The following is a 25,601-nucleotide window of genomic DNA, read 5'->3' on the forward strand; positions in this document are numbered from 1 at the left end:
AAATGTTCGTCTTGCCTTCTTGCCTTCTTTGTAGCTTTTGGACACTTTTTATGGGAAAAGAATAAGGGAAAAATACTCCAATTCTATTCTTCTCTATCCAAATTGAAATCCTCTTAAATCATATTTTAGAATTATATCAGATCATGATCCATGCCTCAAATTTTTCTTCATCAAAAATGGCAAGTCCTTAAAATGGTCCACAAAATCACATAATATAGTGGGCCCAGGCCACATCTCTAATTTCACCTTCTGTTTTCCTTTCTTCCTTCCCTACCATGCTGGCCTTCTTGCCATCACCTAATTATGCCAATCTCACTTTTTTGCTTTTCTCATTCCAGACATTTGCTCTTTCTGTTCCTTGTCTCTGCAATAATTTATATCAAAATATTTACATAGACAGTGTTCTCATTTCTTTTTTTTTTCTAATATTTTAAATGCTTATTTATTTTTTAGACAGAGAGTGTGCACGTGGCAGAGGGGTGGCAGAGGGGACAGAGGATCCAAAGTGGGCTCTATGCTGACAGCAGCAAGTACAGTGCAGGGCTTGAACTCACAAACCGAGATCATGACCTGAGCTGAAGTCAGACACTCAACCAACTGAGCACCCAGGTGCTCTGTGTTCTCATTTCATTTAGGGCCCTGCTTAAATATTTCTTCCTCAGAGTTTCATTCATAGACTTTGTTGTTAGTATTCTTTCATTATTATATTGCATTTTTCATATTATTTACAACTCTCTGATGCTATAATACTTGTTTTCATATTGCATTTTACTGTCCCTCTTACTCCAATATAAGCACAATGAGGACAGTAATTATTTTTATTCTTGTTACTGTTTGATCTTCACATCTAGAACAATGTCTGACATATAGATACACTATATATATGATGAAATTAAGAAATATTGCTGAACTTTCCCATAATATTTTTTGTTGATTAAGTGGAATTCCTTCTGACATTATAAATAACTAGCAATTTATACTATTTGCTAGGTACTCTTCCAAGAATGTTAAGGGTATTTATTTAATTTTCAAACAACCCTATGGGTTAAATACTATAATTATGTTTATTTTACAGGTGAAGAAATTGTGGACACAGAGGTTAAGTACTGCTTATAAGTGATGCAGAAGTATTTAATTCAGTGCTGTGACTCTTAGCCAGTTTGATATATAACTATCTCTCCCATATATATATATATATATATAAAATAAACTTTTACCACTTTGCTGACCCTGTTAGATACACCTATTATGGAAGTTATTTTATTTTATTTTTTATCAAATTTCTGCAAAGATCCTACTATGTTAAAATGCAAGTCATTGATACCTTTTCAATAAGTCATGTCAGGTTCTTCTCTATAACAAAATTCTCTTTTCTTCTGATGCCAACAATGCTTCTTTTCTTTCTTTATTTTGACTGATCTTCTTCCAAACTGTATTACAAAAGATATATCATGATGTCCTGGGTTTTTAGCAATCTGCTTTAGACCTGTCCAAGATTCTATTACTTCTCTACATAAAATGACATTTCAAATGCTTGATGTTTTCAAAATTTATCCCACATTTTTCCAATTAAGTTGGTTTGTCTAGGTAGACTCATTCTCTTAGATGTTCTTCTATCCATCTTTCCAAAATTATATGCATACTTCAAGATTCTTGCCAAATGTGACTGTTTTCATCAGAATTACACAAATATTTCTTTACTGAATGAAACCTTAGTAAGTCTGATATGTCCCTCTTTTAAAATAGTATTACATCTTTTTGCACTCTTCCTCTGTTATTTATGTTATTTTGTTTTGTTTTGTAGTAATGCTATTCGTTTTATTCTTATCTCCATCAGATATATCTCCTTTGATTTATGAATTTATGTTAGATCCAATCTCTCTGTTAGACTTTCTTCATCACATTTTTTTATAATTTATAATTATGCATTGTTTTGTAATTATGTCTTCCTATTAAATTACAAGGTCTAATTGGCTGGGAAGTGTGTTGAGTATAGGGCCTATACATAATTAAAAGGTAAACATTTTTATTGGTAGAATAAAAGAAATATATCAAATTAACTTATTGTATTCAAATCTCTTTATGTTAGGGGGGGTATCTTTTATAGATACCTCTTTAACTCCTATACTATCTAGCATACATTGGTTATCTATAAATATTTATGAATTTACAAATTCTAAGGGCATGCGTTTCTACTTGTGGTGCCTTTTTAATTCTCTAACTTCCAGTTATTCCTGTTTTGCAGTCCTCTTTACTTAAGATGGAAGCCAATCTTTCACAAGTCAAATTCTTCATTGAATCCTTGAATGGATGAGGGAAGTTGTCAAGTTATTTCAGTAGCTATCCTTTTTTTTTTTTTCTCCCTTCTGTTTTATTTTGGGAATTTTGAAAGATACAAAGACGGTAAAAATAAAAAGCAAGCAGTCACATTCCAATTTCCCAGAATTATCCAGTTAGTTAATAAGGTGACATATTTGTTTCCTGTCTTTTTATTGTTTGCATTTATATTGCATCAATAGAATATGAATGTTATTTTCCTTTAAATTATACACTATTAAAAGATAAGATGAACTATCCCATGTACATAAATCGCAGTCAGATTCCCTCCCTCAAGTCCAGATATGATGACTTTTATGGGTTTGATGTGCAGACTTGTAGTCCATTTTAATTACTTATATAGCAGTGACAATAGATCTTGTTTACTTTATTAGATCTTATTGCTTTGTGGATTTTTTTTTGTTTTTTTTTAATTTTTTTTTAGTTTTACTTAAACAGTATTATACAACATGAACTATATTACATTTTGTTTTGTTTCACTTAGTAATTTCCCAGATTCTTCAATATTACTACATATATATTTAGTTTATCTAATTGCTGTACAGTATTTCAATCAATAAATGTTCCGTATATTCATTATCCCTAGCTCTATTTATGCATAGTGTATGTCCTGTTTTTCACTATTATAAACAATGCTTTAGTAATGTTCCTTATTTTATTTTATTTTATTTTATTATTTTATTTTGTCTTATTTTAGAGAGAGAGAGCACAAGTTGGGGAGGGGGCAGCGAGTGAGAGAATCTTTAAGCAGTCTCCATGCTCAGCATGAGCCCGACACAGAACTCAATCCCATGACCCTGGGATCATGACCTGAACTGAAATCAACAGTTAGACACTCAACCAACTGAACCACCCAGGTGCCCTAGTAAAGCTCCTTTTAACATTTTGACATGTCTCAACTTTCAGAAATGTTTTTCTGAGCGGGATACTTGGAATTACAACAGTGAACATAGGAAATATGCTTTTTCAATTTACTGTTTACTCCAAAATTGTAGCAGTTTATATTCCCACTCAGGGCTTGATCTATTCAGCTCTTTTAAAACATTTTTTTTTCTCTTTACCTCCTAAAATAATTTATAAACTATAGCTGAAAGTTTGGGTTTTTTTCCCCTATAAAGTGGTTTCTACCAAATTGTAGTGCTCTGTAGTTTAAGAAAGATTAAATAAGACCTTATTTGAAAGGCTTTATAGGAAGGGAAATACCAGAGGGTTTAGAATATGTAGAAAAATTGCAGGAAGTATAGACTCTTTTTGGCAAAACATGAGTTTAAAGATATACTACTCCACCCATTATTTTAATAAATACTTATTCAACAAATACCTTTTCATGTCTACTATAAACAAAGTGTTGGGCTATGTGAGTAGGAAGGAACAGGCAAGGTATGGGATGGAGGAAGGAGATAGATTTTGATTGTCTGGAGCTTACACTATCTTACAACTAATTCTGTTACCAGCCCTAAATAACTGGTACCTCGGCAGAGGTCTGTCTCCTCTTGTAGTACCACGTATCTGGGCCAACACCTTGCCCTCTCTTGGCAGCTCGGTTTGATCCTACTACACATGTCTTCTTAGGCCTTTTAGCATCCTGACTAAAATCTGTTAAGCTTTAAACAGCATTGACTCAGCCAGAGACTTCCTGGTAAAAAACAACAGATAGATAATTCAGTCAGTTTTATGAATTTCGAAGCCATTTTCATTTTTTTTATTGCTTTCCTCTGCGTGCACTATCAAAAATAATGAGACCTTTCTCAGTAGCGTTTATAGTAATTCTGTTTGCCTCTCTTATCTATGTATAGTCTATACTGTTTCTGCTCTTTATGTTTATAAATGACAGCTGAACTGAGTGAGCAATGAGTAGATAATATAATTGCAAGTGTGGGTTGTCTTCGTTATATTTTAAAATCAAAAGAAGCAATGCAAAACTTTTTTCATGCTTTGTAATGTTTCTTAAAATATTGATTATGCACCACTAGACTAAACGTCCTATAACTCTAAATACTCGCTAACATAGCTGCTTTTCACAACTGCTGCAAGCAGGGAGACACCACTAGCCTATATGACATCCTCCCTGCTGCATTTAAAAAGTTTACTTTAGGAGCGCCTGGGTGGCTTAGTTAGTTGGGCATCCAACTCTTAATTTTGGCTCAGGTCAAGATCCTAGGGCCGTAGGTTAGAACCCCATGTGGAACCTGCTTAAGATTCTCTCTCTCTCTCTCTCTCTCTCTCTCTCTCTCTCTGTCTCTCTCTCCCCCTCCCTCCCTCCCCCACCTCTGCCCACTCTTTTGCTCACACACACTCTCTCTAAAACAAACAAACAGATATATAGTTTATTTTGTTTTCAGTGATTTACCCAATTCTTTCATTCATTCATCAGTGCAGCCTAGATATATTTACAAAGAGCCTGGCCCAACCATTTTGTACTTGCTGAAGGTCCATCACTGCATAAGAATAAATTTCAAAATTTCTGAGAGCTGATATCCTGTTAAGATTCTTCCTACAACTTGAAGTTTCTCTTCATGTGTTACATACATACTCATTTTTAATGACTCAGTTAAATGATAATACTTTTCTTGAATGTCTTATTTTGTCATTTTAAGATTTGCCAAAGTGAATATATGGCTTAAATAAAGATTTCACCTTTGGGCTGATAATTTTTTTGTTGTTGTTGTTTCTTGTCTAATATTATTGAGGATATCCCACCATTGGATATTTTCAGCATTTTTATTCATTAAGCCAAACTTGGCAGAGCTCTATTTAATGTTCCATACGTAGGAAATGGTGAATTATTTATAATAATTATTTAAAAGCAGTCACCAAAAGAATTTCAGCATGACCTAATATTAAAGTTTTCAACACTGTGTATCTATTTTCTTAGATATATCTCCCATTTTCATATTCAGAAACAAACCTTATTAAATTTCCTCTATCTCTGTTGTGTCCCTTCATAAACCAGTCTCTGGTGGAACTTCTTGAAAGCATTTACATCATTTAATTTTTTTTTAATGTTTATTTATTTTTGAGACAGAGAAAGAGCATGAACGGAGGAGGGTTAGAGAAAGGGAGACACAGAATCCAAAGCAGGCTCCAGGCTCTGAGCTGTCAGCACAGGGGCTCGAACTCACGGACTATGAGATCATGACCTGAGCCAAAGTCAGATGCTTAACCGACTGAGCCACCCAGGCACCCTGCGTTTACATCATTTTATTATTAAATTCTTTGAAATATTAAATTGGAAGTTACATTTTAAAATTCTTATTTAGTTTGAAAAGCTGTTGATTATGGTCATTAGGGCTGTTCAAATACATTGTGGTTCTCCTTCTTCTAGGCAAATGATTTCAATTTTCTACTACTTGAAAACAGCCATGATTCCTAGATTTGCTTCCATCAATTGAATCAGACATAGTGTCCTATGTCAACTGAAGGTGGGAGGGATTATTGATGGTGTCAGATTTCAGCATTTCCTTTTCTTTCCTTGATGAAGAAAATTCTGTATGTGTGGAGATTAAACCTTTGTTATCCTTAGTCCTTGAAAATCCATTATAAATGAGACCCTCTGGCCAACCCCCATTGGACTGATCATGAGCAAGAAATATAACCCTTGAAATATGGAGCCACATGTTGTGCTTTTTGTTATGGAACCATATCCTTGGCCATTTATAATACAGAAGAAGAAATTATATTTATATGTATATAAATATATATATATACACACATACACACATATACATAAAACTTGAAACATAATTATATATCATGTATATATATTTATATTATTATATTAATAAAACTTGAGACATAATTATGTATATATATTTGTATTATTATATATTTTATTTATATATATAATTATGTTTCAAGTTTTCATTTTATGTTATTTATTTATTCAAGTTTTCTTTAAATTCTAGTTAGTTAACATGTAGTGTAATATTGGTTTTAGGAGTAGAATTTAGTGATTCATCAGTTACACAAAATACACAATGCTCATCACTATAATTGCCCTCCTTAATACCCATCACCCATTTAGTTCAATATTTTTTTATATTGAATTAGAAACATCATAAATAAATCAAAGTTTCTTTCTTATGGTTTAGATGTATTCGTAAAATCTTTCTAGATGAAGCTCTGATTAAAATTCTCTTCATATTTTCTAGTAATTGCTTTTACAAATAGTAAACAAAAAATGAAAAGGAAGGAATTTTAAAGAAATCTTTCCTCAGGTGGATCTGATAGCTTATGCCAAAATATCCCGGTACAATCTAATCTTCATAGTACAAAGGTGATGCTCAAACAATGCTTTTTGTTGTTTTGTGTATGTTTTTAAAACAAAACTTTGTAGAAAGCTTTAATATTTGTTAAACAATCACTGTTACTAAGCACAATTTTTCATCCTGGAGAATTGGAAACATTTTTGTTTTTTATTAAATAACTTTTAAAATCTAAAGCTTTCACAGTGCAAATTAAACTTTCATTATGGTCACATTTTCATTACACAAAAGCATCAAACATATTCTAAATTAGCTCTAAGTCCTGCAGGGTGGTTCACAAAAAATGTATGCTTTCAGTAAAATACAAATGAGAGTTGCTGCCTATTATGTGTTGATTTAGTAAGGGACATTAACTGGCACAAGAAAGTTTTGGAAGTCTTTCAGTGAAGAAATACATTTTGTGTTGTTTACTGTGGCTTTTCCCAAATATATTTGATCACAGTATCCTCCTTTCCCAGCACAGATTTTTTTGGGTTGTTGCTGTTGTTGTAGTTTGTTTGTTCATTTGTTTGTTGTTGTATCCTATGTCTAGAGGTAGATTTATTGTACTTAGGAGCAGTTGTGTTTCTTGAATTTGAATAGGCAAGAATTTTATCAATTCTGGCATATCCGCCATCATTACCCATACTAAAATTACCTTGCTCCATTTTTTTTTCTAATTCACTTATTAAGGCTGCTCATTCTACTTTCCATGCCTCTTGACCTCTCATTTAGAGTTTTCATTTTTTATTCCTCTGTTTCTTTCATATTTTTAAAATTTAATTATTATTTCAAGTTGTCCTAAACTTTGGCTTTACCTGTTCATTAATGTTTTAAATAGGCCTTTTTAATTTTTCTCTAATACTTAAACATTTGTTATGTTTGTTTTAATTCATTATTTTACAACTTTATTTACAAAACATTTTGTATTGTCTTGATGATTATGGTTCTGTTATTAGTCGTGGGAATTCTAATTCTCTTCTTTCTTGCCATCGAATGTTATTTATGATAGAAGTTTTTGTGTGTGTGTGTGTGTGTAGGTGTTGTGCAATTTTGGATAAAGTATGTATCTTCAGTGGTACAGTTTTCTCCTGTGTAAATTTCATTTAGTCTCAGTTCTGGTAATAGACCTTCAAATCATCCAACAGATGGATGGCAAAGCATAAATGTCATGGAATACCACTTAGAATAAAAGGGAGCAAATAGTCTATACATGGAATAACTTGGATGAATCTCCAAGGAATCATGCTATATGACAAAGCCAACTCCAAAAGATGGCCAACTGTAGAATTTCATCTAAACATTTAGAAATGACAAAATTTTAGAAATTAAGAAGAGATTAGTGCTTGCCAGATATAACAGTTGGAAGTGGAGTCGATGGGTGAGGTGAAGGTAGAATGGCAGGATGGATATTAGTACTGTTATATAAAGGCGACAGAAAAGACTGTTTTGATGGTTACTGGTCAGGATTTTGACTATGGTGATGCATACAAGAACCTACCCTTGTGACAAAATTTTATAAAACAAAATATACAAACACAAGTATAAGCAAGTAAAACTGGAACATATTGAATAAATAAGGCACTGCACAATCTAGTCAAATGAGCTTTGAAGGCAATTCCATGTGGTTTAGTTCACAAGAACAGAATATACTCAGAATCAGGGCCCTTACCTGTTCCTCAGACTTCCTCAAAACCAATTTCTGGTTTTGATCTTTCTATCTTTCTGAACTCTTGGTCAAACTGTTAACCTTGAATGAGCATAGATCTACATCTCAGGCCATTTCTCCTTCCACCCAGGAGGAAAATAAGATACAGTACCTGGTGTATGCCAAGCAGGAGTATTTCTTTTTAGTATAATTCTTAACAGACACAATTTGAAAGAATGCAAAACAGGGCAGTATACTTTTTGCTAATGCCACCATGAATTCCTCTTTCTATCAAAAGTGCTATTACCCCATAAGGCCATGGATACAAGTTAGGAAAAGATGGGAAGAAAACAAAAAATGGTGTAATAGCATCCATTTATCAGGGTATGTCTTTTCACTTGATATTAACCAGATTTTATAATATACTATTGGGATAGGCAGTGCTATGCATATAGTCTTTTAGCCCTTTGGCCACATAAGAATAAGGGCCTTGGACTTTGAGCACTTCCTTACCACCACAAAGAGTCTTCATTGCCTAGGATGAGCTTATGAAGACTTATGTGGAAATACTTATTCCTGTTTTAGGTTCAGTACATACTCCTTCATTTTACTCAAGTGTGTAAAACAAAGTTGGCCCCTTGCCAACCCTTCTGTTGTATCTGTACTCCATAGGAAGAAGATGGGATTCTTTATTCTGTGGCACAAAATGGGTGTGTGCAAGCCCTGTATCAGGAGGGACCCCCTGGCTATAGGGGACCTATACCTTCTCCTGGAGTTGATTCTGCTCTGTTTCTTCTCTGTGTGAGTAAAGTGTTGTTCCATCTAGCACTTGACTGTGCTATGCTTTCTTTGGTGAATCAGATACCAAGATGCAGTGGGAAGAAGTATTTGGGTTTCTACTCTCAGTGATAGGCAGCCGATAGGCAACAGAGGCCATTTTCCTGACATATACCATTTCCATTTAATAATAGATTACTGATGCTTATGTGAACCTTATGGTTTAGTGGATCATATTATACCTGATATATGACAAACTTCTCCGATTGGGTAGTCACTGACACATCGTTGGCATCTCTGCTCCCACAATGCCTTCTCAGTGATGCCTTTCCTGGCCACCTACTTAAAATAGCAATACCCACCCACTTCCATAATTCATACCCCTTTGTTTTCTTTTTTCCCACAGCATTTACTACTTCTAATATTATATATTTTACCTGTTAATTTATTTTCATTATCCATGTCTCTCATTACCTTTACTAGGGAGCTTACAGTTTTTTTTTGTTGTTGTTTGTTTGTTATGTTTTTGTTTTTGGATTTCTTTCTTTGCTTATTTTGCCATTGATGTATCCTAGGGAAATATCCTGTACTAGTTGTTCAGTAAATATTCTCTTAGTAAATGGTTCGCTTTCCTTTCTAATCTTACTTCTAATATTGACTATCTGAGTTTCCCCTCTTCATATGCCATAGAAAGAATAGTAATTATCTGTATATAATTATTACATCATGTAAGTTATCTGACTTAATTTGAATATAATATTAGACATAATTTGGGAAAGGTCTGTTATGTTTGATAAAATCTTTTTAAAAGATTCCTTTGTTGGGACAACTGGGTAGCTCAGTCGGTTAATAGTCTGACATCAGCTCAGGTCATGATCTTGCAGTTCACGAATTTGAGCCCTGCATAGGGCTCTGTGCTGACAGCTCAGAAATTGCATTCTGCTTCAGATTCTGTGTCTTCCTCTCTCTCTGCCTCTCCCTTGCTCACTCTCTATCACTCTCTGTCTCTCAAAAATAAATATACATAAAAAAAATTGCTTTGTTGACTCTCTATAATATGAGATATCTAAAATGGAAGAGATTGTGCTGGTAATTCAAATATAGTAATATACGAGAAAAAAGAAACTTTGTGCAATTGAACCTTATGGGATATATTTAGTTCCAACATAATATGAACACATGCACCAAATATAAATGAAATGTAACAAAACCTGATCAGTAAATAAGGATGGCTAAAGATGGGAGTGCTCTCATTTTTCCAGGTTCTCATACTGAAAACCGCTTTGAACAATCATAAAAAAAAAATTCTTCAGATCTAAATAGTCTTTAAAACCTCAGTTTTAGAATATTCTCTAAAATTCATTTTCTATGTGCATATTGAAGAGGTTATACCTAAACATGCTTGCATCTCAGAGCTGTTCTTTAATCTGTCATTCTCTCAGTTTTATTTTACACCATTATTATGATGCAGATATAGTTTTAATAATTACAAGAAGAGTATCTCAGATGAGAGAACAATACTAGAAGCTACTTAAAAGTAAAGCATGTATTATATTTGTCCTAGGTCCTCTTACCTAAGGCTTTTCATGTTTGCCCATAACAGGGAAACATGTGTTCCAGGTGTTACAAAAACTAGTATATTTAAATTACCTCTATATCTTTTGATTTAGATTATTTCTTATTGTGGAGACTCAACAGAGAAATATTTTTTATTTTTTTTTAATTTCTACTCTTTGAAAGAGAGAAAGAAAGTGTGTGTGAGCAGCAGAGGGGCAGACAGAGACAGAGAGAGAGAATCCCAAGCAGACTCCACCCTGTCAGTGCAGAGCCCAACACAGGACTGAATCCGACAAACCATGAGATCATGACCGGAGCTGAAATCAAGAGTCGGATGCTTAATTGACTTGGCCACCCAGGCACCCCAAAGCAATCTTTATAAAGTTTGTATCGAACAAAGTAACAGACATTTTCCAAACTGTTGTTAATGTTATATTCAAATTTGAATTCAGATAACTTACAACAGGGAATGATTATATGCAAAGTATAACAAGCAGAAATCACTAGAAAAACATGTAAAAGAGAAGAGCCATGGTGATTGTGCTGGTGAGGGCAAAAGAAAGTGAGGAAGTGTCAAGAGTGATAAATAGATAATTATCTCAAATATCTAGTCTACAATTACAAAAACTAAATCCTTTTATCCCTATTGATTTTCACATTCTGAACTTCACCTTACTATAATTCAGATTTTGCTCATTAATTTTGTCACTGGTTATTTTAATTGGGCAAAGTCTGCGAGGCAAATTGTATTATTGAAGCAAAGATCCATCCTATAAGGTGACTCTGGTTTAGTGGCTTGTGCTATTCCCAAATGAAACTTGTTTTTCGAGAGGTAGCAACACTTGGAACTCGGTTCATATACATTAAAAAACCAAACAAAACCAAACATTGCCGTATTTAAATCAATAAAATAACTTGTTTTTTATAGAATATTTCATTTAATTCACCTTTGTATTTCTTCAAGACTTTGCATATCTGACAGCAACTCACAACATGATGACTAGTTAAAGTAGAAATAATGGATACATTCTTAATTTATTTTTATTTTTTTATTTTTTTGGATGTATTTTTTAAAGGCAGAAGAAGAGCCAGTGTTGGAAGTTCCACTCCTCAGCCTTTATTACAATGGTATACTTCATTTTTTTTCACTTTCTCTCAAGAAAAGCAAATCAAAGTTTGTCTACTTTTCTACACATATTGCTAAGATTTAAGATCCCTGTGTGTATCACACAACTGTAAAATGCTTTGCAGAGAAAGGATAAACCATTAACCCCCAAAGGAGTTCAGAATATATTACGAAAGACTGTCATTTAAAATTGAGTTATAAATTTAGAATTGAATTAAAAAATGCTCAGAATTAAGCCTAGGGAACATCTAGGTTTATTTACTTGTTCTATGCGTGAGAAAGTTGGAGGATAGAATTGTTCCTCAGGCAAAGACACCTACCCAGATACTAATCTAGAACATTAAGTGGGAAGTATGCTTATCAAGTGTGCTTATCAAGTTGGGAAGAACATTGCTGATAGAGAAAACAAGACAAACTAGAGAAAGGCTGGAATAAATTGAGAATTATGAATAAATGTAAAAGGTGAATGTATTTTTAATATAATGTATTGTCGTTAGCTAACATATAGTGTATACAGTATGTTTTCATTAATTGAAAGCTAGACAACAGCTTAAATTATCAAAAGAGTGAGAAGAGGGCTGGAGGATGTATTTATTTATATGCTTTGTAAATTAAAGGTAAGAAATATTCAAAGAGAAGCAAATACTGTACAATGAATATTGGGTCATGTATATTCTTGAAGCAAGGTTCACAACAACATTGGGTGCAGTGATTCTATTTTTTTTTTAAGATTTATAATTTTCACAATGGTATTGGCTTTTATATCACCAAAATATAGCTATAGTCACAACAATGAAACTTTATGAATCTGATACTATATTTTATCATATCAAACCAAAGAGAATCTTTGATTTTGGTACTTAGTAAATTTTACCCTAATTTATCAGCTTGTCTTAATTTACTAAACTTAACTTATTAGACTTCAGGGCAATTAAAGAAGATTTCAGAATTCCCTCGGAGGATTCTTTTAAGCACACATTTAAGAGGAATCTTTTTTTAAAATTTTTTTTTGCATTTATTTATTTTTGATAGAGAGAGTGGGGGGAGGGGCAGAGAGAAAGGTTGAGACAAAGAATCCAAAGCAGGCTCCAGGCTCTGAGCTGTCAACACAAAGACCAACGTGGGACTCAAATTCACAAACCATGAGATCATGACCTGAATCGAAGTCTTACCCTTAACCAACTAAGCCACCCAGGTGCCCCAAGAGGAATCTTTTATTTAAGAATATGCATGGTATTTTTGGCGCTTTCTATTAAGAAAAATCTTCTGTCATGATTTTAAAAAGTAGTATTTTAAAGAAGAATCAAAATTATCCGTATTGTAGTAATGTGTTCTAGATTTTAACTTCTTACTAAATATTAACATTGGGTTAAGTCCCAATTTTTGGAAAACAGACTATAACTGAATGAATGATGAAACTAAGTGGTAGAAAAAAATTAAGCCCTTTTACTTCTTTAGAAAATAAACAAATAAAATATTTCTAAAACCTAATTTTATTAAAATTTCTGATAATATAAATGAATATATAAAATAATTCCTAGTTTATTTATGGGAGATTTTAAAGTATATTTAAAGCAGTATCAAGTTCTACATAAAACGTCAAAAAATATTCAGACAGTCACACTGAAAGTAATTCTGATATTAATATTAAAAATGTATTATAACTCTAAGTAATCAAACACAAATCTATTCTCTTGCAAATATACTTAATTTTTACTATGGCACCATAATAGCATAGCTTCTTTACTTATCTGTGTAAATGTATATTATTTCTTTAATATGGTTTTGAATTTAGAATGTAGTATATACATGGAAACATAAACACAAACATTCCTACACCTCTTACTCATTTCCCAAATTCATGGCCTATTGATTTAATTTTCACATTGTTTTTTTTATTAATGATATGTGGAAGAATTTTCCAACTTTTTTTCAAGATTTGCCCATATTCATGTTTTAGTTTTCAATTCAACTAAATCTATAAAAAAATAAAGTCACAAATAGAAGAAGATTCAATGATTATTTACATTATCCACAACTCAATTAGTAAATAAATTGAATTAATAAAATAGTGAGAATTTTTATGTGCCAAAACAAAACAGATTTATTATTACACATATGTAAGAAACATTGACAGGTGTGTAAATGTGTACTCAAAATGTTTGTTAATTGAAAGTAAATGAGTGTATGTGTAATTTTAAATCATTATTTTATTCATAGTTTTGATGTCATCCAAGCTTTTTTTTCCTGGCACAATGCCTAATTTAAGTAAAAATGCCCATATTCATTTTAGATATCTTTCACCTTTAGTAGAAAACTTACATAAAATTAAAACTAAGTAGAAAATGCTAGTAAGACCCAACATTATTAAAAGTGCTAATAGCAACAATATAAATAGTATTTTACATTTGGAAAAGAGTACCTAGCTTAGATCATTTATTTGTAATTTGCACTGAGTTGGTGAAGATTTAGATTGCCTTAATTACTCAATAAATCACTGCCCCTCTGAGTAATGATACACTCCTCTGAACAGCAGTAGCATCTTTAGGTAACACTGAGAAAGATTAAACTAAAAACTGAACCCTGCATAATTATCTTTAAAACAAGTGTTAATAAAATTCAAAATTCACTAGCTACTTAAACAGGTCAGATTCCAAAGTTAGAAGACAAATATGGGGCAAGTTGTTATTTTCTATCAGGTAAATGATAGGCTGTTGTGAGCCTTCAAAATTGGAGAAATGGAATGCTCTCATTAATTAGATTTTTGAGGCAATTAAATTTTACCCGGAGAAAAGTATTTATTTTATTCATTTTTCTAAAATGCAGAAACTTGCAGTATTTGTCTGAGTCCATACATTTGCTCGAGATATTTTTTTCTTTTCTCTTTTACTTTAAAAAATATTTATTTATGTATTTATGTATTTATGTATTTATTTATTTATTTAGAGAGGAAGGGGCAGAGGGAGAGGGAGACAGAGAATCCTAAGCAGGCCCTACAGTGTCAGTGCAGAGCCCTACACAGTCTACAAACTGTGAGATCATGACCTGAGCCGAAATCCAGAAGCCAAGGCTGAACTGTTTGAGCCACCCAAGTGCCTTGTTCGTTCTTTCCTTCTTTCTTTCTTTTCTTTCTTTCTTTCTTCCTTCCTTCCTTTCTTTCTTTCTTTCTTTCTTTCTTTCTTTCTTTCTTTCTTTCTTTCTCTTTCTCTCTTTCTTTGTATTAGGGGCTTTATATTCTGTCAATGACTTGAATTCTAGATGTAGATGTATCAGGGACAATATATGTTTGTGGCTTACTCTTTTCTGGTGAAATCTCCAAGAGCAGCCGATCACTTAGCAAAGTCTAGTCTGTGTGGGCTTATCTTTCTGTGCAGGAGTGTCATTCTTCTCTCTCAAAATTTTGCTCAAGGATACATTTTATTATGTATATACTTATTTTTAAACAATGAATCATTATTAAAGATCTTAGTGAATGTTTAAAAACTTAGTCCATCAACTTAAAGTTATGTTTTATGTAGTAGGGATGAATAGTACCTAGATGTTCAATAAATATGACTTTATTTTCTTTAAATTGACCTCATTTTGAATGGGCTCATGATCCTACCAGACTGGAAGAAAATATTGCCTTGGTTGTTTGTGAGACCTTCATTAGGTATGGAGGCGTTATGCTATTTTTCTTGTCTACTGTGGACATAAGAATTTTTGTCAACACTGGTAAACCCAAATTGCTATGTCCCAGTTTCTTTGTAAGCACCATGCACCGATTCCATTTGGGTATTTTGACTGCTCTCCACTGTGCCATTCAGGACCTTTGAAACCTGTGTTTCCCTTGCTTCTGGGATCTCAGTCCATGCTCTTTTCCCCAGCCAGGGGATTGGGCTCCTCTCCATGAATTAGGTAATTCTCTCCCTCTTGATGTTTCCTTCAAAGGTCTTTCTCCGTCTTTATGGCTTCTCAGAAGCACTTTGTAAAAATTCTTTGTAAAAATTCTTTAGACTTATGGAAATAGCTAAGACAAGGTGGTTTGGTTGGCAACTTTGCTTTCCTGCTGGTCACAAACCTATCTATAGATAAGGAAGCCTAGACATTGACTCTTGAATGGGAGCATAAAAAACGAACAGTGCATAGAGAATAAAAAGAATCTCTCATGCTCAAAGTATGAGCATACTGCCATTTAATTGTGCATAAGAAATAAAGCTTTTTAAATTATTATCTGTAATATATATTTTTTTCCTTCTCAAGCCCCACACCTGACTTTAACCTTTATATTCACCTGATATGTAAGAGAAAACCAAACAAACAACTATGAATATAAACTACCATTGTTTCTTTAAGTTAAATAAATATCTTTCTGGAAAATGTGCAATATTCAACTTCTATGAGTCTCTGTTCCTTTCAAGATGGTGTTAGATCTCAGATGCATGTGACGTTCTGGATAATTGCTGTGGAGAGCCTCATCTGCTTTTGATACTGGGAAGAGACCTGTATTCTCTGGCTTTCAGAAACATTGTTTGATACCTGTTGCTTATGTCTAAGGTCCTGATCATTTTCCTCATTTATAATACCCACAGATAACACCCCATCTTGGTCCTAACCCTAGCCCTTCTCAGCACGTACTGGTTCCAAAGCACACAGGAACTTCTGCATCCATATATGCTGTATTTAGACTAGAGAGAGTTAGAAGAGCTTCCACAGGCTCATCTCCATGGCAAATTCCCAATAGCCCACAGATGCTATTGTCTACATGATGTGGAGATTGGTTTTCCGGTGTCTTTTTTTTCCCCTAGAGTAGTGTTTCTTAACACTAACTGAGCATTCAAAAATGCTTGGTAACTCTTTAAAAAATATGGGCAAGCAGTCTTCATTACCAGAGATTGAATTTATAGGTCTGTAGTAGGGCCTTGGTATTGATAAAGTCTTGGGTTTGCCATTACCCCTTTCTCTATGGAAAAGGTTTCTGTATGTCATATGTGATGTCTTTCCTATTGTGAGTCAGTATTAATGGTGTCAGGGATATCCCCCTTCAAAATTATGGGACAAAATCTATGATTTAGCCTATAACAATTGGCTTTTAATGTATTAATGGGATATAATGAAACATAAAACTCTGTAACTTTTTTTGGCAAAGTGTATTTCAAGATCATTGCTTTGGTATACATGTAAACAAGAAGCAAAATCAAAATGAAAACTACCCTTGAAACTTAAATCTAGCCATGGATGCTTTGTTCCAGCCAGCACTGGCCCTCTTTCTTCTCCCTGGACTGAGAGAATTATAATAGGTCTTAGACTGTCAGGAACATAATTAGTGGGAGAAATGAAAATTCATTAAGGTAGTACACTTTAAATGTTAATTCTGGCTACATTATCTGTTCACAGATATATTCAATAACAGCCATCACATGTATTCACATATTCTAGTAATTAGGACTTTGAGCTCTGCCCTTACCCAAACCTAGTTTGAATTCTAGCTCAACCATTCACTGGTTAATTGCTTCAGAGTAGCTCTTTAATTTCTTTGTGCCTCCTTTCCTTATCTTCTGGGAAATAACACCTCACATTTTCTGCTGCACCATTCTACTATTTTCAGCACATGTGCTTTGTAAAGGAATGTCCTCATTATCTTCTCAAAGAATGAATGACACTACAGTATAATGGTTACTTTGTAGACTTTAGAGCCAGACAAATTTCTGATCAGATTCCAGCTCTTCCACTTGACATCTGTGTGAATGTTGCCGGTAAATTAGCCACTCTATGCCTCAATTTTCTCACCAATATAATGTGAATAGTAATAGTGCATTATATATTATGGTTATTGTGGAAATCTATAAATTAATGTAGCCCAAGTCATCAGAATTTGAAAGTAAGTACTATAAATGGTCATTGCTACTATTATGATTGTGATCTTTATTATTACTTTTCACACAGTTTTTTGTTACAACTAGTGCAAGTCAGCCGGCACGTGCCAAACTGATTGTGTCAGAAATGAGTGCCTTTCAACTTAGACAGTGAGAATCAAGCCAAAATATTGATCGGATGGATGACTTCAACATGTTGAGGGAGAAGAAATTTCTCTTTCCTCTAGATTTTGAGTTAGTAGTGTCCAGTTGGACTTACATAGCCATCCTGTGATCATGAGGGGTTAAATAATGACAATTAATGAAAAAGGGGAGATTCAAAGTGAGAGGCTAGAACTATAAATTTTGTTTATAGGTTTTAAGCCCGTTAAGACAACTCTGTTCCAGAAAATTTTATTTGTGTAAGCCAATAAATGTCTTATTTGCTTAAACAAATTTGAATCAGGTTTTCTGTTTCATTGTAACCAAAGAGACTTAAGATTTACAAAGCCTGTCCTATAACCATCTTGTGAAGCTTATGAGATAGTTTTCATAGTATTCAGGATAGACTCTGCCATTTAATAATTCTGAGTACTTTTTAGCTGTTATTAATAGCAAAATTATTTAATGTTAGCAAAAGGTTTGATGAATACCTGACACCAGATGGCATTTTAAATTATGAAAATAAATTTCTTGCTCTACATTGTTTTTATTCTGAGTCTGCCCTGCTTTGTTTACTCTTAAGCTTTTATTTTTTTTTACACAGAAATTACTCAAACATAAATACATTTCTTACCAGCTATACTTTTTCAAGTAATTGAAAATATCTTCTTTAAGCTCTCCAAGAATAATCTAATCATTGTTTTCTCAATATAAATGATTGATTTTATGGGCTTGCTACAAAAGCATGAGAAGCTTATTCTTTTCAAAAACCCTTTCTAAGTCACAGTTACTTTGTGTGCATTGATTTATGATTTCCTTCACAAGGTAACAAAGCATTTTCTACATAATGCTGTCTTGCACTAACATCTGTACTACAGTAACTCTTTCACTGGATGGATCTTTTGATTTTTCATTCTTGCTTTGAAAACTACATATATGAAGCCAAATACTGTTTTCTTCTGACTCCCACTGTCTATGTGAAATGTCATATAATGTAATTCTGTTGGTTCTGAATACGAGTGCTTTGGGTCTTAAGCGATAGTAAACAACTCTAGCCTACTTTAGGGAAACAAAAGGATTTTATTGAAAGGATTCATGGCAATTCATAAACCAAAAAGAGAACAAAACAACCAGCTTTTGCAAAGGACAGGACCCAGGAAAGTTGGCAGGAAAAGGAGGGAAATCTGTCCGTGACCCTGCAATTGGTGTGCTTCATCTCCTCCCATTTTCCCTCCTGTGTCAGTGGCTGGGATTCAAATTCCTGGGAGACAAGGTCTGAGTGGCCTGTAGTGAAAAAGAACACTTCCAAAAGATGATTCAGGACATGTTTACACAAAATAAATAAACAAGAATAAAATAAAAGTAGGTAAGAGCTGCAGGGTAATCAAACCCAAGGTACCCATTCTAACACGTAACCCAAATATTTTAGCTGGATATTCAAGTCACTCTCCTTCATAACCCCAGTTTCTCTTTTAAGCCTTTTCTCGTTTATCTATCCATGAAATATTCCCTAGCCAAACTGCAGACCTTTCTTTATTCCAAACACAGCCCCCCACCTTCCTAACTTCAGTGGCTTTTATAGAATTTTCCTGTCTATTTAATGAGCTACTTGAACCCCTGAAATTCTTCCTAGCAAGTTCTACTTCTAATTCTTTCTTCTTCAAAATTCTTTCTCCATCCTTACTAAAACATAAACTCCTTGAGGACAGGATCCATGTCCACATGAAATTTTTCATAGCAAGTAATGCCGTGGCCTAGAACAAATATAGTATTGAATGAATAGTACATTTTTGCCAAATCCTGGCAAATCCTCCTTTATGACCCCTCCTACATCTGTCTCCTCTGATTTCTCTGTCCTATGTTATCAGGTCAGGCTCTGTTATTATTTCTGTTAATGAATGATTTCATCTTGGTCTCCATGCTCATAAATTCTCTCCATTCCAGCCTATACTAAACACACCAATACTTGTAATTTTTTTTTTGTCTTACTCTTGCTTATTGATTGTGGAATTGATTTTAATAACACAAATTTCTAAAGTCCCCTGCTCTAATTACAACCTGAATTTCTGGTCCTTTTACCTATTGATGAATTTATTTATTTTTATTAATTTATTTATTTAAGTTTATTTATTTATTTTGAGAGAACATGAGTGTGCGTGTGTGCAAGTGGGGGAGGGGCAGAAAGAGAGGGAGAAAGAATCCCAAGCACTTTTAGTGCAGAGCCCGACGTGGGTCTCAAACTCAGGGACTGTGAGATCATGACTTTAGCTGAAATCAAGAGTTGGATCCCTAACCGACTGAGCCACCTACCCATTACTAATTTAAGAAAGTATTCATTTATACATTATTTTACTCATTACTTAACCTATTTTATTTTATTAAGTTTACATTCCCCATAGTAGAACTACTTTTTCTCTCCTATTATAAATCATGTTCACCTACATTTCCAACCATATTTTGTTTCCTGTATCTGGAATAGCTTTTGAATTGGCATGTTCAAATCATACCCATGTATTTCAAGGTCTTCCATGAAATTATAACTTATTCATTTTTATTTTATTTTTTTTTATTTAAAAAATTTTTTTTTAACGTTTATTTATTTTTGAGACAGAGAGAGACAGAGCATGAATGGGGGAGGGGCAGAGAGAGAGGGAGACACAGAATCGGAAGCGGGCTCCAGGCTCTGAGCCATCAGCCCAGAGCCCGACGTGGGGCTTGAACTCACGGACAGTGAGATCGTGACCTGAGCTGAAGTCGGGTGCTCAACCGACTGAGCCACCCAGGCGCCCCTAATTCATTTTTAAAGTCAGAGTCAAGGCATCACTACAAACTAACATTTAAAGATGCAAGAATGTATAACTTCCCAGTTTAGGTCTGAAGTTTAAGGTGAACTTACTGCTTATGAAAAGAGAAATGACTTAATTCAATGAAATGCACAAATATTTATAACTTCTCTGTGCATAGCATTATAGACAATTTTTTTTTTATTTTTTAATGTTTATTTATTTTTGAGAAAGAGAGATACAGAGCATGAATGGGGGAGGGGCAGAGAGAGAGGGAGACACAGAATCTGAAGCAGGCTCCAGGCTCTGAGCTGTCAGCATGGAACCTGATGCAGGGCTCCAGCTCATGAACCATGAGATCATGACCTGAGCAGAAGTTGGACGCTTAACCAACTGAGCCACCCAAGTGTCCCTATAAACAATATCGTTTTTTAATATTCAGAGAAAATTTCCCTTTAAAATATGCTCTGACTAATTAGGGAGATCAGACAAAGAACAAGCTCAGCAGTATGTGAGTAATCCAGAGGACTATTTCTTAGAAATTCAGTATATAAGTAATCCAGAGTATATAAGTATATAAATAATCAGAGTAATTATATAAGTATATAAATACCAGAGTAATTCAGTATATAAGTAATCCAGAGGACTATTTCTTAGAAATTCAGAGATTGGAGAGGACAATAGAACTCAAACCAAAGGAAAATGTCTTCAGAGGGGCACCAGACCAACACATGGTTTCAGCCATTGTGGTCTGCATCTGATCCAGATTTCTTTTAAGGATAATAAGTAGTGTTTCACAAAAGAATAAACAGGATTGGAGGTAAAAGGAAACCTAGTATATTCTTTGAGAAATGAAGCCCTCACCAATTGGGACATTTATTACAATCACATCAACATATTTAGTTCCTTAGCATCTTTGCCTTGTTCTTCCTTTTTTAAAAAAAAAAAACAAACAAATAAATGTTTAATATCAAAGTCCAATTCTTAAGTACTTCTTTCATTAGAAGCCATTCCTAACTCTATAGTATATTCCCTACAAATGTAGTTACTCCCTTATCTGTGGTCTCATAGCACTTTGTACATAAATGTTCATAGTATTTACCACATTGAATTTAGTCAGCTGTTTGACTGCCAGCCTTCACCTGCTGCTTTTCTGAATTTGTGGAATGCAAGATAATATTCTATTCATTTTTGTTCCCCGTAACATGTAGCATTTGACTGTCACATAGCAGGTGTGAAAGTTGAGTGGTTATAAATCTTAAATGGCTCTAGGGTGGAATTACAGTGCTGCAGACAGAGCAAGCAGAGGAACAAAGTTGTTTGACATGTTGGAGATCTTTGCGTAAATGCTTTGAGAAGGCTGAAAAAAATAAGCATTTAAGTTGCATTCTTGTTCTTTACTTAGGGGTTTGTACTACTCAATCATTTTGTAATGTACATTACAAGAGAAAAGAGACAAGAGAAATGTGGAGTACTTCAAATATTGTAAGCATTTTTCAGTGCCATATTATATCGTGGTTATATAAAATTAAATTATAATTTTCTTGCATTAGTATATGACTTTAGGTTTGAAAAACTAGCATGATAATATTTTTTGTTAATATTGTGATAGTTAAATTATGTTTTATTTCATGTTACCTCTGGCACTTTTTATTGAATATCAGATTTTATTTCCACTAAAGCATAAAAATACATCTTAATGGATTTTTTCATTTAATATTCCGTATTCCATAAAACTGTGTTTGTGTGACTCATCTAACATACACCTAATTTTTATGACATCTACACAAATCTTCATGGAATTTGATTTTTTCCTCAAGATTAGCAATCAGTTCTTAAAAGTATTTATCTAATTTTCACCTATGAATTTTCCAAACACTTGTTGCATATACTTTAAATGTTATGCCAATCAGCGCGGGCTGTTATAACAGTTAAAATACCCACAGACTGGGTGGCTTAAACAATAAATGTTTGTTTCTCACAATTCTAAAATCTGGGACGTACAGGATCAAGGTGCTGGTAGATCCAGTGTCTAGTGAGGGCCCTCTTCTGGTTTGCAGAAGGACATCTCATTGTGTCCTCACCTGGCAGTAAAAGAGACAGGAAGCAAGTTCTTTTCTGCCTCTTGTTACAAGGGCACTAATTCCATCATGAGGGATCCTACCTTATGACTTAATTATCTCCCAAAGGTTCCATCTCTAAATATCATCACATTAAGGATAGGGTTTCAACATATGAATTTTAGGGAGATACAGTTTATAATAATTGTATTAATATTTTCCATAGATTTGACTTTTTGAAATACTGCAATGTTTCTCCTTCAATTTAGTAGTTTTTTAGTAATAGAGAAAATACACAAAAATAAGGAATAGCTATTTGAGTATCAGAGCAAAGGAATATTGCTGTTCATTATTTTGTAATCAATATACTGCATTTATTTTTCCAGCAAATAGAGACAGACATTTATGATAGCTTAGTTTTCTCATATTTGAATGATAAATAGTGCATGAAATAGCTGTATAATTTAGCCACTGTATTCATAAAGTTATTCTTGGCAGCTAATTCTGCTTTCTATGTAAAGAAGAAAGGTATAAAGATGAATTATTTTAGCAGTTAACAAACATCCATTCTTCCAAATTTGTATCATGCATTGAGTAGAAGACCCAGATCTGTCTAATTCTAAGAGCTTAATAACTGTTTTCTCATATCCACCTAAGGCTCCCTATAATCATTTATTTCTCTCAACAAAGCTGCATGAGTTTCTTTTCAAAACACAAATTTTGTATTTCTCTTTCTTTAGTTCTTGCACTTTAAGTGTATGGGCACAGACACTGCCTCCCAATGTCTTTCCTTTTGTCTAAGGTTAAAATCTATGTGATAAAATCGGTCTCTACTTCCCCATGCAGTATGCTGCAGGGGCACTCTCTGCTCTAACTAGACTAGTCTCCTGTGAGTTTCTTTTAGCCACTGAGACATTCATTCATTCACTCATTTTACTCATTCACTTATGTAGTGAAGGTTTTTGCTCCTATTGTTGCCTCTCTCATACATACTGCCATGCTTGCAAATTCTCTTACATTTAGAAGTATGTGATAAGTTTTCAACTTACTGGTTAGACTGAACTCACGATATTGTGCATGGCCTCTCTTCTGCTTGACAATTTTGTATTCTCTGTGCTGAGCCCAGTTATCAATCCACAGAAAACACTTAAAATATGTTTTCAAGAATAACGAATGGGAAGATGGTGATGAAGTAGTAGGACACTAGGTTTATCTCACCCTATGAGCACAACTAGATAAATATCAAATCATCCTCAATACCCCCAGAAATTGACCTACAGACTAGCAGAAAAAAACTCCACAACTGAGGGAAGAGACGAGGTCACATTGAAGATGGTAGAAAGTTCAGAGACATGGTTTAGAGAACAAATGGGTTGTGGGTATTGTGGAGGGGAGGGAGCTGTGGTTGCAGAGAAGAGTGAGAGAGAGGAACACACAGAAAGATGCACAAAGAGAACATTTTCTCAAAGCCATTGGCTTGGAAAATGAGGGGGGCTGAATTTTATGAGCTCTTGCAACCAGTGGGACTTAAAGCCTGCAAGTTGAAAGGCCAGCAGGCTTGGCTGGGATAGAGTCTGGAGGGCACTACATTGCTCCTGGAGGGAAGGCAGGCCAAAAACCTGGGAGCAGAGAGCATGGAAACAGTGATCTGAAGAGTGCATGGGGCACAGTGGGGAGATTATTCACTCTTCTCAGAATACTTCCCTATGTGGAAGCATTCACAGAGATGCCTCTCTGAAAACAGAGGAGCTGTCAGGTGCCATTTTTCTCCCTGCCTTTCAGCATCAACACAGAACCAGCAAAAAGCAGCACAATGCTGACATTGGCTGCCTAACTTTCTTACACTGAGCTCTACCACCCTGTGCTCTGCAGGATTGCTTTTCTCAGTCAAGCTTGCTTCAGTACCAGAATGGAGAACTTCCCCCAGAAGACCAGTGCAAATGCCTTGCCCACACAGTATCTCCTGATCAGAGAGTTTTGGAGGTCCTCAGTTCTGGTGGAGTTGCTGCCAGGTCTCTTTTCACATGCAGATTGGAGCACACCTTGCTAAAGCTTGCCACACTCTGGCTAGGGACCAAACATTGCCCACAGCAGACAAGGAAAGCCTCTGCAGATGACTGGCCTGAAGGATAGAGCAGCCAAACACAACAGCATAGTATACACAGCACACAATGATGACATTCCTTAAGTGCAAGACCTGGGCACTATATGACCTCAGTTTAATAAGGCCATTACTTTCAGGAGGAAAAGATACAACTGGTTCTTCTAACACAGAGAAGAAGGCAGAGACTTAGACAAAATGCCAAGATGGAGGAACTAATTGCAAATGAAAGAACAAGATGAGGCCATGGCAAGAGATCTAAGTGAAATGTATATAAATAACATGCCTGATGGCGAATTTAAAGCAGCAATCATAAGGGCTTGAGAAAAAAATAGAGACATCAGTGAGACCCTTACCCCAGAGATAAAAGTATTAAAAAAGAACCAGAGATGAAGAATGCAATAAACAAGATTGTAAACAGGCTTGATGCAGTGAATAACATGCTAGAAGAAGCAGAGGAATAAATTAGTGACCTACAAAACAAAATAATAGAAAATAATGAAGCTGAACAAAAGAGACAAAGAAGAATTATACAACACAAAAATAGACCTAGAAAATTCAGTTACTCCATCAAACATAATGATATTCATGTTATGGGAGGCCCAGAAGAAGAAGAGAGAAAAGGGGGTATAAAATTTATTTCAAGAATTAATAGCAGAAAACTTCCCTAATCTGGGGGAGGTAACAGACATCTAGATGTAGGAGGCACAGACAACTCCCATTGAGATCAACAAAAGCAGGCCAACACAAAGACATATTGCAATTAGATTTGCAAAATATAGTGATAAATCTTAAAAGGAGCAAGAAAACAGAAGTCCTTAACGTACAAGGGAAAACACATATGCTAGCTGGAGATTTCTCAACAGAAACTTGGCATGCCAGGATGGAGTGGCAGGATGTAGTCAAAATGCTGAATGGGAGAAATCTGCAGCCAAGAATATTCTATCAAGCAAGGTTTTCTTTCAGAATAGA

At 34.3% G+C, this 25,601-nt stretch overlaps 1 protein-coding gene and 1 long non-coding RNA gene across 6 annotated transcripts in view; one reads left to right on the forward strand and one right to left on the reverse strand.

Moving 5' to 3' along the window:
* The window catches only part of MGAT4C (MGAT4 family member C), a 729,331-nt gene that overhangs the window by 14,564 nt on the left and 689,166 nt on the right, over positions 1–25,601 (forward strand). The gene's annotated exons all lie outside the window — the stretch shown is intronic.
* Positions 18,752–25,601, reverse strand: part of LOC109259531 (uncharacterized) — a 33,068-nt gene continuing 26,218 nt past the window's right edge. For both annotated transcript variants that reach the window (XR_002076690.2, XR_008419400.1), the window contains exons 3-4: positions 22,451–22,552; positions 18,752–18,969 (exon numbers count right to left, since the gene is read on the reverse strand). This is a non-coding gene — a long non-coding RNA (uncharacterized LOC109259531). The remainder of the gene's footprint in view (positions 18,970–22,450; positions 22,553–25,601) is intronic.

This window comes from Panthera pardus, unplaced genomic scaffold (assembly GCF_024362965.1).
Source record: "Panthera pardus isolate Hobbes unplaced genomic scaffold, ASM2436296v1 HiC_scaffold_6, whole genome shotgun sequence".
NCBI classification, from domain to species: Eukaryota; Metazoa; Chordata; class Mammalia; order Carnivora; family Felidae; genus Panthera; species Panthera pardus.